The sequence below is a fragment of the Pleurodeles waltl genome, chromosome 12, assembly GCF_031143425.1.
Source record: "Pleurodeles waltl isolate 20211129_DDA chromosome 12, aPleWal1.hap1.20221129, whole genome shotgun sequence".
Lineage (NCBI taxonomy): Eukaryota > Metazoa > Chordata > Amphibia > Caudata > Salamandridae > Pleurodeles > Pleurodeles waltl.
In genome coordinates, this window is record NC_090451.1 from 529211093 (window position 1) to 529223762 (window position 12670).

The window sequence follows — 12670 nt, forward strand, 5'->3', positions numbered from 1 at the left end:
TTGCCCCATCTGCAGAACAACTTTGGCCCCATTTATTTGGGGTGGGGGTATGGCCATACCCCCACCCTCTTATTTTTGGGGAAAAAAACTTCCCTGGCCTCTGGTGGGCTTTCTGCCCCCCCTTGGGGCAGATGGGCCTTCCAAAAATAGGCCCATCTGCCCCCAATGGGGGGCAGATATGGCCAACAGTAATGTGCCCCCATGGGGAGCGACCCTTACCCAAGGGGCTGCCTCCCTAAAGAAAACACACGCATACACACACACCAATCCCTGGTGCCTAAGTGGTTTCTGCCCCCATGGGGGCAGATTGGCCTAACAAAAATTGGCCGATCTGCCCCCAAGGGGGGCAGAAATGGTCTAAATACAATTTTCCCCCCAGGGGAGCGACCCTTGCCTAATGGGTTGCTCCCCATCTCTAAAAAAACAAACAAACAAAAAAAAAAACAAAAAAAAAATTGCCCTTGCGCCTAGAGGTTTCTGCCCCCCTGGGGGCAGATCGGCCTAATAACAATGGGCCGATCTGCCCCCATGGGGGGCAGTAATGGCCTAAAATAAATTTGCCCCCCACTCACCTGGGGAGCGACCCTTGCCTACGGGGTCGTTCCCTTTACGTGACATTGGCGCAAAAAAAAGATCCCCGGTGCCTAGTTGTTTCTGCTCCCCTTGGGGGGCAGATTGACCAAAAATCGGCCGATCTGACCCCAAGGGGGGCAGAAATGGTCTAAATACAATTTGCCCCCCAGGGGAGCGACCCTTGCCTAAGGGTTCGCTCACCATCTGTAAAACAGCACACAAAAAAAATACCCGGTGCCTAGTGGTTTCTGCCCCCCTTGGGGGCAGATCGGCCTAATTAAAATAGGCTGATCTGCCAGAAATGGCCTAAAATAAATTTGCCCCCCAGGGGAACGACCCTTGCCTAAGGGGTTGCTCCCCTTGCGTGAAATTCACGAAGAAAAAAAAGTCCCTGGTGTCTAGTGGTTTCGGTCCCCCTTGGGGGAAGATTGGCCTTATAAAAATAGGCCAATCTGCCCCCAGGGGGGACAGAAATGGCCTAAATATAATTTGTCCCCTAGGGGAGCGACCCTTGCCTAAGGGGTGGCTCCCCACCTCTAAAAAAATAAAAATGATCCCTGGTGCCTAGAGGTATCTGCCCCCGGGGGGGCAGAAAAGGCCTTTAAAAAAATGCCCCCCATGGGAGCGACCCTTGCCCAAGGGGTCGCTCCCTCATGCAAATTTCCTAAAAAAAAAAAAGTAAATCCCTGGTGTCTAGTCGGCGTTTTAGCAGCCGGATTGCTTGCAATCCGGCTGCTAAAACGCTCAGAGAGACTTCAAAGGGAAGGAAATGAATTTCCTTCCCTTTGAAGCCTCTCGGGCCTCCTCCACGTGATCGGAAGAGAAATGCTTTGCATTTCTCTTCAGATCGGGAGGAGGCCTCTGTGATTGTCAGCACGCAATCGCGCGCTGACGTCACGGGTGGGTGGAATTGGGGGAATTGGGGGAGGAACCCTCTGGGCTCTGTGCCCAGGACGTAATGGTTACGTCCTGGGCACACGAGCACTGTGCCTCAGGACGTAACCAATACGTCCTGGGCCCAGAAGGGGTTAAATGCAGTATGTTTATGGGTGAAGTACCACCTCCTCTCTACAGGGACAGAGCTGAGCACAACTATAAACACACCTTATGAAACACAGGTCCCCACAAGACTTTTTTTTTTTTTTTTAAGTTGTAAAAATTCACACGGATGTTACTGAAGTCATTTTTCATTTAAATTAGTGTGAGTGTGTTATCACACCTAAGTCTTCACAAGGATAGAAACACACACACACAGTCCCACCACCGGAGGGTGCGAGTAGGTAGCTACTGCTAGGACCTAGTTTCCGGCCGAGTGTTTTTTTTTTCTTTTTTTTTTTGCTAATTACTTAGACACCGTCTGACGGATCTTCAAAAAAATTTCAAAATTAGTTTGCCACTGTCTTCAGCTGTTCTCAGGAAAGTTTTGGGGTGATTCATCAGACGGGGGCTGAGAAAAAGGGGGATCCCAAAACTTGTCTTCCACATGCAATTGCTCATAGGGATTTTGGACATGACTGAAGCCTGAACCGCTGGACGGAATGACACCAAATTTGGCAGAAAGCTAGATCTTAGTCATCCAGAAAGAGGGCTTTTGTAATTTGGTGTAAATCTGTTAATTAGTTGTCGAGTTATTAAAGAAAAAATATTTTTGTATATCTAGAGATGCGGATCAGCACGTCAACAGCAGTGCTGTGATTGGCTGGCCGCAACCTGAGAGAAAAGTTCTGGCTGCCATTTTGTGATTTGGGACACGGTCCCTGGGAGGGAGGAATAAAAATGAAATAGGATAGAAGGGGTCAGGATAGAGGTATCCTGGCCCCATGGGACTGATGGAGGGGTCTCTGTGGTACCCCTCATGGGCAAGATATTGCCCAAAAATGTATTTCCTGGGATGCGCAAGGATCTGCGGATCCTCCACGGCGCTCAGCTCAGTCTCCCGTGTCAATCCGCAATGGATCCCCAGATCCAGACCGCAAATGAAAAAAAATATATAGACCCACCTACAGACCCAGTCATATACTTACAGACCTAGTCACATACTCACTCACACGCCTATGGACACACTCACACCCCCCCAAAACTACTACCACACCCAGTCACAGACCCACACAACCACTCAGACACCCACGGATTCACTGACATACCCATACAGCCACTCATACACCCACTCACACACCCACAAAACCACTCCTCAACCTGTGTGAGAAAGTAGCCTCTTTCTAGCCTTTTTACCCCCACTTTTGGCCTGTTTGTGAGTATATGTCAGGGTGTTTTCACTGTCTCACTGGGATCCTGCTAGCCAGGGCCCAGTGCTCATAGTGAAGACCCTATGTTGTCAGTATGTTTGTTATGTGTCACTGGGACCCTGCTAGCCAGGACCCCAGTGCTCATAAGTTTGTGGCCTATATGTGTTCCCTGTGTGATGCCTAACTGTCTCACTGAGGCTCTGCTAACCAGAACCTCAGTGGTTATGCTCTCTCTGTTTCCAAATTTGTCACTAACAGGCTAGTGACTAAATTTACCAATTCACATTTGCATACTGGTACACCCATATAATTCCCTAGTATATGGTACTGAGGTACCCAGGGTATTGGGGTTCCAGGAGATCCCTTTGGGCTGCAGCATTTCTTATGCCACCCATAGGGAGCTCTAACAATTCTTACACAGGCCTGCCAGGGCAGCCTGAGTGAAATAACGTCCACGTTATTTCACAGCCATTTACCACTGCACGTAAGTAACTTATAAGTCACCTATATGTCTAAGCGTCACCTGGTGAAGGTTGTGTGCAAAGTTACTTAGTGTGTGGGCACCCTGGCACTAGCCAAGGTGCCCCCACATCGTTCAGGGCTAATTCCCCGGACTTTGTGAGTGCGGGGACACCATTACACGTGTGCACTGTAAATAGTTCACTACCTATGTACAGCGTCACAATGGTAACTCCGAACATGGCCATGTAACATGTCTAAGATCATGGAATTGTCACCCCAATGCCATTCTGGCATTGGGGGGACAATTCCATGATCCCCTGGGTCTCTAGCACAGAACCCGGGTACTGCCAAATTGCCTTTTCAGGGTTTGCACTACAGCTGCTTCTGCTGCCAACCCCTCAGACAGGTTTCTGCCCTCCTGGGGTCCAGGCAGCCCTGGCCCAGGAAGGCAGGACAAAGGATTTCTTCTGAGAGAGGGTGTAACACCCTTTCCCTTTGGCAATAGGTGTGAAGGCTGGGGAGGAGTAGCCTCCCCCAGCCTCTGGAAATGCTTTGATGGGCACAGATGATGCCCATCTCTGCATAAGCCAGTCTACACCGGTTCAGGGATCCCCCAGCCCTGCTCTGGTGCGAAACTGGACAAAGGAAAGGGGAGTGACCACTCCCCTGACCTGCACCTCCCAGGGGAGGTGCCCAGAGCTTCTCCAGTGTGTCCCAGACCTCTGCCATCTTGGAAACACAAGTGTTTGTGGCACACTGGGCTGCTCTGAGTGGCCAGTGCCAGCAGGTGACGTCAGAGGCTCCTTCTGATAGGCTCTTACCTCTCTTGGTAGCCAATCCTCCTTCCTAGGTAGCCAAACCTCCTTTTCTGGCTCCGCTTTGGGGATCTCACCAGCTAACGAATGCAAGAGCTCACCTGAGTTCCTCTGCATCTCCCTCTTCACCTTCTGCGAAAGGATCGACCGCTGACTGCTCAGGACGCCTGCAAAACGGCAACAAAGTAGCAAGACGACTACTAGCAACCTTGTATCGCTTCATCCTGCCGGCTTCCTCGACTGTTTCCAGGTGGTGCATGCTCTGGGGGTAGCCTGCCTCCTCTCTGTACCAGGAACTCTGAAGAAATCTCCCGTGGGTCGACGGAATCTTCCCCCTGCAACTGCAGGCACCAAAAGACTGCATCACTGGTCCTCTGGGTCCCCTCTCAGCACGACGAGCGTGGTCCCTGGAACTCAGCAACTCTGTCCACGTGACTCCCACAGTCCAGTGACTCTTCAGTCCAACTTTGGTGGAGGTAAGTCCTTGACTCCCCACGCTAGACTGCATTGCTGGGCACCGCGTGATTTGAAGCTGCTCAGGCTCCTGTGCACTCTTCCAGGATTTCCTTCATGCACAGCCAAGCCTGGGTCCCCGACACCCCTTCCTGCAGTGCACAACCTTCTGAGTTGTCCTCCGACGTCATGGAACTCCCTTTTGTGACTTCGCATGGACTCCGGTTCACTCTTCTTCCAAGTACCTGTTAAGGTACTTTTGCAGGTGCTGCCTGCTTCTGTGAGGGCTCCCCGACTTGCTGGGCGCCCCCTCTGTCTCCTCCTCCAAGTGGCAACATCCTGGTCCCTCTTGGGCCACAGCAGCACCCAAAAATCTCTACTGCGACTCTTGCAGCTAGCAAGGCTTGTTTGCGGTCTTTCTGCGTGGGAACACCTCTGCAAGCTTCATCGCGACGTGGGACATCCATCCTCGAAGGGAGTAGTTCCTAGTCCTCTTCTTTCTTGCAAAACTCCAAGCTTCTTCCAACAGGTGGCAGCTTCCTTGCACCCTCAGCTGGCATTTCCTGGGCTCCTGCCCACTCTTGACACTGTCGCGACTATTGGACTTGGTCCCCTTGTCTTACAGGTACTCAGGTCTGGAAATCCACTGTTGTTGCATTGCTGGTGTTTGTTCTTCCTGCAGAATCCCCCTATCACGACTTCTGTGCTCTCTGGGGGTAGTAGGTGCACTTTACACCTACCTTTCAGGGTCTTGGGGTGGGCTATTTTTCTAACCCTCATTGTTTTCTTACAGTCCCAGCGACCCTCTACAAGCTCACATAGGTTTGGGGTCCATTCGTGGTTTGCATTCCACTTTTGGAGTATATGGTTTGTGTTGCCCCTATACCTATGTGTTCCTATTGCAATCTACTGTAATTTTACACTGCTTGCATTACTTTTCTTGCTATTACCTGCATAATTTTGGTTTGTGTACATATATCTTGTGTATATATCTTATCCTCATACTGAGGGTACTCACTGAGATACTTTTGGCATACTGTCATAAAAATAAAGTACCTTTATTTTTAGTATATCTGTGTATTGTGCTTTCTTATGATATCGTGCATATGACACCAGTGGTATAGTAGGAGCTTTACATGTCTCCTAGTTCAGCCTAAGCTGCTTTGCTCTAGCTACCTTCTATCAGCTTAAGCTGCTAGAAACACCTCTTCTACACTAATAAGGCATAACTGGACCTGGCACAAGGTGTAAGTACCTCTGGTACCCACTACAAGCCAGGCCAGCCTCCTACATTCCCTGTCACAGACCCACACAACCACTCACACACCCACTTATAGACCCACAAAAGACCCACTCACCGACCCACACAGCCGTTTATACATCCACCTACATACCCACTCACAGACTCACACACCCAGTCTCACATCCATACAGCCACTTCCAGAACCACACTGGGTTTGATTGCATGCGGCCAACACCCCACTGCACAGAGCCAAAGGGTGTGTGCTGCGTGGGGTTGGCTGCATGCCGAAGGCCATGCACATCAGCGATTGGTCTAACGAATGGTAGTTAGATATTACATTACTTTTGAAAAACCCTTGAAATTCACTGAAAAATAACAGTTTACAGGGATGTTATAGTTCGAAAATTGAATTAAAAAAAAGTTTAGAAATGTACTAAAAAATAAAAGCTTACTCTGTTATAGATGGATTCAGATTTTAGTCACACAAAACTATAGAAATTCAGCATTTATAGTTATACTTATTTATAACCCTGGCCATTCAGCTTTCTCCTCGATAATTATATTGTGTGTGTATATATATACACATATATATATATATATATATACACACACACATGCACAGTTTTCTCATCAATAATTTTATTGCAAATGTGTATGTATATGTGTGTGTGTGTTTATACAAACAAACGCCCAGCTTTCTCATCAATAATTTTAATACACACACACACACACACACACTCACTCGCTCTTTCGCTCTCTCTCTCCACTGACACCCAGTACCCAGTTGGGATGGGCAGTATGTGCGCAAGCAGCCTTCCCCCACGCAGGCGGCAGCACTCCAAGCTTCGCTCGATCACACGAGGGGAAGCAGCCACCTCCCTGAGGGGAACAGCTCTCCCTCAGGTCAGTGTTATCCCTTTGCGTTAGCACTGCTAGGGATTTCTGTCAGAAAATGTCCATAGCCCTTGATATTGTGTACTTTTTTACCTGGAAGAAATGTCAGCGCGTCCAGGCCTAAATTACATAAGCGCCAATTGTCAGAAATATTTTCACTTCTCCTCGACATACAGGAGTCCAGCAGTGTAATTGACGGGAGCAGCACTTTCATTCATAGTACAAACACCTGGCAGCGCCTCCTGACAGAAGCGTGAGCAGGTCACAACCGGAAATACATGGACTCTTTCAGAGCCTCGACTTTAGCTGCAGTTACCACTCATGTCAGCGCCCCTGACCAGGAACAGTGTCGACCCTCAGTGGCGTTAGTATTAGCAGCGCTTCTTTCTGTCAGAGAGCCAGGCCGCTGCCCGAGTCTTGACTGAAACTGTACCTCCTGGGCGGCACGTCTAGCAAGCACGCCTTGCTGGGAGATGCGGTGGCAGCTGGCATAAATGGTACCGCTACTTTAAATGTTCTATGCATAACCTGTCTTTAATGTTGGCTTCACTCCTGTGTAAGCCGTCACTTGAAGACATAAACGTTGACGTTTCTCTCCTGTCAGAGTGGCAGCAATAGTGAGGGTAAATATTGGCAGCACTGCCTAGCAAACTTTGACAGCACCAATCAGATTTGCCAGACATACTTCAAAATCCTTCTTCCCTGTTTGTACCTGACAAAACAAAGGGAAAGCCCTAGCACATCTCCCTCGAAATGGATTTACATCGTGGCATATTGAAATCTTTCACTTAGCAAATAAAAAATGTTTTTGTAGGTATGCCGTATCAGAGTTAAAATATCAGAGTTAAAATGTTCACATGAATTGTTTCGAGGCAACGTTCTTGCTCTTAGCAGCAAGCGAACAGAGCGTCTTATTTTGTACATTTCCTTTACGTTGAGCACAGCCTCGGTTGCTGATGTGGCAGTGCATACCTTGTGAACAGTAGAGGTTTTGCTGGAGAATTCACAGCAGATGGTATAAGGTTTCTTGTAGCTGCAGCATTGGTGGTTCAGTGGTAGAATTCTCGCCTGCCACGCGGGAGGCCCGGGTTCGATTCCCGGCCAATGCAGAGCCTATTTTTTAAACTATTTAATTTCTAAGTTATTCAACATAGGAGAGGTGTTCTAAATCTGTTGAAATACGATTGTTTTTTATGTTACATCATCTTCACAGGTGTGGGTGCACTGCGTGATGAATTAGATTTCCCTGGACAGTTCTCTTAATGTTATTAATTTCATAACAAAGTTACTCCTTAAAGGCACTCGACTTTCTCAGGGCAGCGAGGGTGCGCGGTAGTGACTTACCCCCAGTGGGGGGGAGGTAATGGGGCCAAGGTTAGAAACTTAGGCATAGTGTGACGCTGGACATCACACTAAAAAATATCCAGTAAGTATTTTATCCTTATAAAAAAGGACTTTCATTTGGCACATTTTTCATAGCTCCTTGCTGTTTGGTACTAGATTTCTCAGAATTTTGGCTGAGGTAGCAGTCATTTATCTCTGAACAGTCACATAGAGGCTTTGAGGAAGAATTCACAACAGCTGTTAAAGTAGTTCTTTCAGCTGTAGCATTGGTGGTTCAGTGGTAGAATTCTCGCCTGCCACGCGGGAGGCCCGGGTTCGATTCCCGGCCAATGCAAAGCACATTTTTTTTAAATGTAGTACAAATTATAAGTATTACCTATTAAGTGGTTAAACGTAGGAAATATGCTATATATCTGTTGAAATAAGTTTTTACATTTTACAATTTGCTCAGAGACTTGGTTACCTTAAGTGTGGCCAGTGCTATCCTGTGGGGCTTGGTAATGGCTGACTTGGATATCTCCTGGACCACTTTGGTGGGGCTTAGAATGTGGGCAAAAGCAGCAGATGCCTGTACTCTTGTCCTAATTCTGGGTCTCAGTCTGCCTGGCATATTATTCTAGGTAACTCAGTGGGCTAACGCTTTAGAGGATGAGAGAATCCAGTATACAAGGAGCAAAAATAAAAGGTGTCCTCAAAAGTAGGAGTCTTCAATACCAACCACCTAAACCACAAGAACCCCACCCATTGAGACCAGGGATGCTCCCTTGAAAATCTGGTACCTAGTTTCTGGTCATCCCATGCCCAGTCAGCAATGCCAGTCAGGAGGCTAGGGTCCAAAACAGGACCCAAGTGGTCCATCTTCTTTTCAATGTCAGAAAACAGTGGGCCAGTTCCCTATATTGAGTCCACTGGTGCCTTTAGCTTATTTGCCTGTATCTCATACTCCTATGTTGTGGTCAAGGTTTTCTAGTCATGATGTCCTCCAGACGCTAGGAGTATATGGAAAACTGCATCCTTGCCCTTCTGGGGCTTAGTAGGGTTATACAGGCATTCTACAGAGACTCAGTGACTCGGGGACAGTGCAGAATCATCCTTATGATGAAGACAGGTGATGATAAAGTTCCACGACCCAAGTAAGTAACTTGCTCTTCTTAGTCAACTAGGCTATTGGGTACTTGTGGTTTATTGGCAATCTTTGTCCATCAAGCCATCCGCCACACGCATCGTCTAATCAGCTAGGATTTGTACAGATGTTTTTGAGATCAGGATAGCTTCTATCCTCTCATGTAGGCACAGTCCAATCTTTGTGCATGCAACCTCTGCTTCTCTCTATAGGTTTCAGCAGTAGTGAAACTTTAGAGGCTTCCCAGTCATAGAAACAGTGTGGACAGAGAATGGCCGCCATGCAGAGGTTCTTCTCCAGGTACTGTTGTTTTCTTCCGTTCACTGAAGTGCAGGCCTTCTCTGTTTCCAGAAGAGAAACTGGCTGAGGGTGGCAGTAGTTATACCCATTTTGTTGCCAAGGCAGGAAGCTTGATCAACCAAAGGTTCTGCAACATTCGAAAGTTGGGCCCTCTGCCAATCCTGGAACAGGGTATCATGCTATTGCTGACCAACCATCTTGGGTGTCTGAGCCTAGAGTCCCCAGTCAGCCGGTTTAGAAGAGTCCCAGGTGAGATGTAGATTGAGCTAAAAAAAAAAAGAAGCCTGCCATCCTTGGGGAGATGGCGACACTCCGGGCATAAAAAACCCATCCTGAACAAGGGAAAGGGGATTGTGACCCACATCTCACCCCTAGGAACACAGGTTACTCAGAGGGGAACTGGGCTTCTGTACATATATGTTGGTACATCCCAGATTCATATCTCCAGGTTTCATAAAGGGAACCACCATCTTGTATCGCATGCTCCAGATTATTCACTAGGTTACCCATCTCTCTTTCTCTTTCTCCCTCCCTCTGCACTCCGCACCTCACACCCTCTTTATATCTGTACCGGACACGATGGGGACACAACAGACCTATCACAAGAGCAGTGTTCTCACAAGTGTACATGTAAAAATGACCTCTCGAATAAAGATTTGCAGATATCTCTGCATAATTTGGTTAAGGACACAATAGCCATCCTCACTCAGACAGGAGGTACATGTTTGATGTCCCCAGTCATCACAGCACAGTTCTGATGATGAACAGCACCAGAATGAGATAAGGCACCTCCATTGAGTTAACCTGATTATCTGGTGCACTGGAGAAAAACACAGGGTTGTCCAAAAACATTATGGGGTAGTACACAACAGCGTTATCAACCCATCCATGGGACTTTCACCCCAAAACAAGTGGATTCCTGATTGACCAGTTCATTGTCAGCTGCTTCTCGGGCTGCAACTGCTTACCCACAAGTTGTAGGGATGGCCAGTATGTCTAGCCCAAGGAGCAGACTTCGATCACTTCAGGGCATTTGATTGTGGCCCTATCATCTGAGCAGCTCCTAGTAATTTTTAAGACTTACTGTTGTATATCGTAGGATCAGCTTGGCATATTTTAGTAGTAAACATCAGGCCCATTTTAGCAACTGCCTTGTATTACTGATGGATATTTCCAACTGCAGATTTCTTACTTTAGAATATTCCCTAGTTGCCAGACTGGATAATGAGTTTTTTTCGTAGCAGCGTTTCAGCGTTTCTCTGGGTGGCTGCTGTGCAATTGTGTGTTGTCTCTCTGCTGTTCCGGAAGTGATTGAGTGGAGCCCCATATAAGAGCCATCCCTGTGCGTTGACATCAGTTCCATACTTTTCACACTTTTTAACATGGATTCGGAGCTCAGCCTACAAATTTGTCAGATCTTTCGATGACTTACACAGGGGTGTGGAATTTATTAAAATATCTACTTGTCCACGGGACAGGTTGCTTCTCAAATCTACTTGTCCTGTAAAAAGATCTACTGGTCCCTTTGGTGCCATGTAGTGTGGCGCCAAATTATGGCAGCAATCTCATTATGTAAGAGCTCTGATAATAGCCTCTCTGATTATGCCAGGGCTACTACCATAGTAGGGCTTGAATACTTGCAGTTTCAATCCCTACTGTAGCAATTTCCTTATTTTTCCACCTTTCTGCAGATCTGCATACTTGGGCTGGAGGAAGCAGTAAGCAATAGTTCCAGGGCTGGAATGCCTTTGAGTCTGCAAACCTACTAACCTGCATGTTTTAAAGATCTTCACCAGCTTCTCTCTAATATTTTCCCATAATAAGAAAGGTTGGACATTTACTCCTGACAATGGCAGAATTAGAACTTCTTCCAGGGTTGGGAAGAAAGTGGCTGGAGGGAAAATGAACTTGCAAATGCTCAATAGATTTTCACATGAGCAAATCTACACATGCGTATTTACCCATGCTAAAATACAGTTCACAAATATTTTATAGGGGTACGACATATACAATGGGTGCACTTTTGTGACTTTCTTTAAGAATTTGGGGCCACATGTAGGTAGGTTCAGATTTGCGACCCGCAAATTGCGAGTCGCAAATCCGAATGTAGGATGGTGTCCCTGACACAATCTGTGATTCGCAAGGGCTTCGCAAATGCACACCTCATGAATAATCATGAGGTGGGTCGCAATTTGCGACCCCCTTGCGAATGGCGGCCTCACAGGGATGGTGGCCTGCTGGAGACAGCAGACCACCATGTCTGTGACTGCTTTTCAATAAAGCAGTTTTTTTTTTTTGGAATGCAGCCCGTTTTCCTTAAAGGAAAACGAGATGCATTACAAAAACGAAAAATTAAACGTTTTCGTTTCATTTTTTCAGAGCAGGCAGTGGTCCTGCGGACCACTGCCTGCTCTGAAAAAATGTTTACATTGACATTCACAATGGGGAAGGGGTCACAGGGGGACCCCTTCCCTTTTGTGAAAGTGTTAGCACCCATTTGAAATGGGTGCAAACTTCGATTGGTTTGCGCCCGCGTTTGCAAAACAATCCTACATTGCACTGCGAGTCGCAATTAGGAAGGGAACACCCCTTCCTAATTGCGAGTCGCAAACCCGTTTTGCGATTCGGTAACCAGGTTACCGAATCGCAAAACTGGGTTTGTGCACCGCAATGTGCTTTTTGCACGTCGCAAACAGCGAAAGTCGCTGTTTGCGACATGCAAAAAGCTACCTACATGTGGGTCTTGGTCCCTAATTAGGTCTGGTGTTAAAGACATTTTGTTTTTATTAAACTTCTATTTCTCTCTCTTTCGGCTGGCTTTACTGTGAGTGATCGCATTCTTCTCTTTCACAAGGAGCATATTGGCACACAAAGTAGTTTTGTTCAGTGTCAGGAACTACAGTGGCAATCAGTGACGTAACGAAACTGGAGGGTGCCCCTTTGCAAAGAACATGGAGGAGCCCCCTCTCCAGACTCACTCAGGGCAGGTGCTGTGCTGAAGGGGCCCCCTGGAGGGCGGCTGCGGGGCCTTTGTTATGCCACTGGTGGCAACGTGTGCTTTTAGAGTTCTAAAACGTTTTTGTTTTTTTTGCCAGTGTTTGTTACAATGTTGAGGGCCTGGTAGCTCCCACAACAATAAAGTGTTACAAAAGCCATGTCAAAACAAGACACGCATTAATGAAACCAAAAGACTTATAAAAATATGTCAGATCAGTTG

General features: G+C 47.3%; 1 protein-coding gene and 2 non-coding genes across 3 annotated transcripts in view; all 3 read left to right on the forward strand.

Annotated features, from left to right (window-relative positions):
- The window catches only part of VAC14 (VAC14 component of PIKFYVE complex), a 1245171-nt gene that overhangs the window by 364652 nt on the left and 867849 nt on the right, over positions 1 to 12670 (forward strand). The gene's annotated exons all lie outside the window — the stretch shown is intronic.
- TRNAG-GCC (transfer RNA glycine (anticodon GCC)) lies at positions 7725 to 7795 on the forward strand. The gene has a single exon. It is a non-coding gene; the product is annotated as a tRNA-Gly (tRNA).
- TRNAG-GCC (transfer RNA glycine (anticodon GCC)) lies at positions 8294 to 8364 on the forward strand. Its single transcript has one exon. It is a non-coding gene; the product is annotated as a tRNA-Gly (tRNA).